This window comes from Prionailurus viverrinus, chromosome B1, assembly GCF_022837055.1.
Source record: "Prionailurus viverrinus isolate Anna chromosome B1, UM_Priviv_1.0, whole genome shotgun sequence".
Lineage (NCBI taxonomy): Eukaryota > Metazoa > Chordata > Mammalia > Carnivora > Felidae > Prionailurus > Prionailurus viverrinus.
Window position 1 is genome coordinate 139,862,035 of NC_062564.1, and position 4,045 is coordinate 139,866,079.

The window sequence follows — 4,045 nt, forward strand, 5'->3', positions numbered from 1 at the left end:
GTGGATTCTTAACTTTGTGTGTTGTGAATCTAAATGTATAACCCTGTGGCATTGTGCTTTTTCTTGTTGTATACTCTGGTTTTATTGGTTGATAGTCACTTGAGGATAGTTACATATAGCTAACTTCCAGTTTTGAGACTGTGTACAATTTAGATACTGATGCTCTGTATCAACAAGCACATCTCCGCCAACCGTGACAGTTTTGTGCAATGTGAGCTAATCCCGGGTAATACTAAATAATTTTTAGGAGGATGCGGATTTGTGCTCAAAGTTCTTATTCTCTACCCCGATCTCCACCACATCTTCTAATAGACACAAAGACCAATCGTAAGAGATTTTTCAAGGCAATCCTCTGCCACAAATACTGAGTCAACCTATTCCAATAGCAACTCCTTTGCAAGTCCCTCTTAGTCACAGAACTGACCACCTTGATGGTATGATAACCCAGTCAATATTCCTCAAAGGCATTTGTCATCCTGGTAATAACTAGCAGTGCCAGGATCACACTGGAAGTCAGTTTGATGTCAAAGACCATGTTCTCTCCATAATGTTACAAAGGGCTCTAAATACCAATTTTTCCAGTAGTTTGTTGTATGGCCCCAGGAATTCTCAGAAGCTCAGTATATTGTCTTCACGATTCTTTTTGGTTACAATTTTCAGACACTGGCTCAGTTCTGCTTCAGAAGAGTGAGCATTTTATGGAGTTTGTAGGAATATCTCATATAATCCAAGGACAGGAAGTACAGTTTATGAGAGACAAGAACAGAAGCCGTAATATCATCAGGAAACAAGGCAGCTACTCTCCTTACTCTGTGAAACTCCATGCTTAATCTGTGCCCATTTTTTTTCTCTGAACACTGGTTTTTAAACTTTTTCACGTGCCTGGTGCAAAAGAGTTACAACCCTCTTCGGCAGCATTGCTGCTAAATATCCTCCCAGCTTTACCAATACTGTTTCAGCTTTTGTTCCATGACCATATTTGTCGTGTGTCAAGGAACCCATCCTTGTTGATGGCAGCCAGATTTTAAAGGAGGGCATAATCAGTAGACATCCAAATAGGTATAAACTATAGTATATCTATATTTCCCTCTTTGGAAAATGAGAAGACTCGATTTGATAATAATAATAATAATAGTAATAATTGATAATGACTAAGTCTTTATTCTATTTCAGGCACTTGGCAAAATAATTTACACATCTTATTGCACCTTGTAACAACCTTATGGGGCAGGAAGTTTATGCCCCATTTTAAAGGTTTATTATTTTTGAGAAAGAGAGAGAGAGGGCACGAGCAGTGGCAGAGCAGAGACGGGGGCACAGAGGATCTAAACCAAGCTCTGCACTGACATCAGACAGCCCAACACGGGGCTCAAATACACGAACTGTGAGATCATGACCTGACCAGAACAGGATGCTTAACCCTCTGAACCACCCAGGTGCCCCATAGATAAGTTAAATGGGGCACAGATAGGTTAAGAAATTTGCTCAACATGACCTCTAAAGTGCCTTATAATCCCCAAATGCTATAGATTTTAGTTAAATATCACAGTCTGAATAAATCTGATATACATTGAGTGAAAATAATATGAAAATATATTTTACTTCTTGACCTCAGGTCATTCTTTTTCTTAAAGACAAAGCTAGTACATACACAAAAATAATGCAATATAGTTTGATGATCAGATTAGTTAATTTAAATACTTATCATCCCAAAATGTACCTAGAACATGGTGATAATAAATGATGAAATACCAGGGGATCAGGCACCCAGAAAAAATATCTCCAATGAAGAAATGGGGACTTTGTGGTTAAAGAAGAAATATAAAACCAAACGCAAAAGAATTCAAATTGAGTTACTCCAGTTTGGAAGACATATTTTCACCTCCCGGGTGTGTTTCTGTATTGTTCCACAATGTAATCATGCTTTGTTGACCATGGGTTATGACGCTCCATTCATGGCACCATTTGTAAATATTTAACTCTGTGCCCAACCTTTATAACCTCTTTTCAAATGCAGCACAGTTGAAAAAGTTTTACAAATGCAGTCTTTTCCAATTATAGTAGAAAAGAATGGGGAAACATTCAATTAAGTAATTTTTATTTTCATACTGTATAATGAAAAGCTCTCCATTACTGGAAGAAAATGATACAAAGTCAGCAAAGCTTATACATCAGTAGTGAAGTGCTCTGCACAGTTTCACTGCAATGTGCCCCTTTAGTGGATTTGACTAAAGAACCAAATTTCATTTTGCATCTAATAACTATAGTAAAAAGAATTTTTCTCACCATTTAAGGATGAAAATTACCATGATAGAAAGACAACAGTCATTAAATAAATTAAAAGCATCTTTAAAGTTTTCCATATATATATATAATATATATTTTAAATCGCCATTAACTGTACAAGCATTAAATTCTGGACTAAGACATTTACAGAAACTAGTGTGAAAAGCTGAAAAGAAGGCTTGGTTTTTAGAAAAGGGGTGGTCATTTAATCGCCTATATACTACATTAAAATACAATTCTCCAGGGGAAAAAAAGCTATACAGAGCAGTCAGATTTATCCCACATTTCTTATTTAATTTTAGACCTAATCTTATACATCAGGCGTGCATAGCTATTCTTTAAACCAACCTTGATTCAACAAGAAGTCAATATCCAGATACTAGTTATTTGTTAGCGCAGAGAAAAGTGAAAGGAGAAAGACTAAACTGAATAATGTAATTATAGAAAGAAATTATGGAAGACGGATAATTGTATTATACACATAGAATTGTCTATAAAAATATTAAACAGGCGACAAGAGGCTTTTTTTCAGAAATAAAAACATCTATCTTAAGTGAATAAATGATCATCAGTTAATATATAGCTAGGTGAATGTAAAAATGTATCTGGAGTATTACAGTCCTGACATCTGGGGAGTCCAACCTTCAAGTTTAAATTCCACAACCCCAAATCCTGTAAATTGTATACATTATCTACACAGCTTACAATAAGATACTTTGAAAATACTATATTGACATCAGCAGCCCCTGAATTTGAGTTCAAGAGAACGGTTATTGAAAAAAATTTCGTCTTTAAGTGACTCTGTGTGTGTGTGTGTGTGTGTGTGTGTGTGTGTGTCACATCTAGGAGTGGGGATGGAATGTCAGTTTGGAAAGAGAAGCGGGGAACAGGAGAGAAGAGGGAGAGATAGGCAAAGATGCATGATTTAGGAAATGGCATTTCTAAACATAATTTCTTTTCTTACACCATTGCCATTTTTATATCAGGAGATTTATAAAAAGTCTATGTAAAAATTATCCATATACCAGTACCTAAGAAATTGTGAAATAGTCGCTTAATTTTCCAACTATTTCAAGTAAATTTTTATTAGTTAAAATATCATTTCATTTATTTCAACCCCCTCGACTGAAAAGAAGTCTTCCTTTATTTTTGGGGAATAAAACTTTCCCTGTTTATGTCCTCAGTGTGGTAGTGAAATGATGGTTATGAGGCCACACAGCCATAATGACTGGTCAAAGAATATTTTGATTGCTAAGAGACTCCCAAGATGATTCATTGTGTTGCAATTTTGTTATACAAGTTGCTAATTAAAATAAAATCTTAGTTATTACTCAGAAAGTTTTATTACTGAGAGATTTTCCTGGCCATTGTAGGATTTAATCTGTAGTAAGTAGGCATCAGTTAAAATTAAGAAAGGTAACAAACAAATATCTAGATAGAAGACTGAAAAGTAATGCTGGGAATGGCTAGAGATGTTGGTTGATATATCTCTAGAGAAAAAAGCTAAATTAAGAATTTCCTCATATCTACGAATAAAAAAGAGGTTTCTTTATTGAAAGATGGTATGACTAGGATATGATGGCCACACACTGGCTCACTTCTATTACATAGTTTTGCTTTCAAATTTTTGATAAAGTTTATTTGTTTGTTTGTTTGTTTATTTTTTAATGTTTATTTTTGAGAGAAAGAGAGACAGAGAGAGAGAGATGGGTGGGAGAGGGAGGGCAGAGAGGGAGACACAAAATCTGAAGCAGACTCC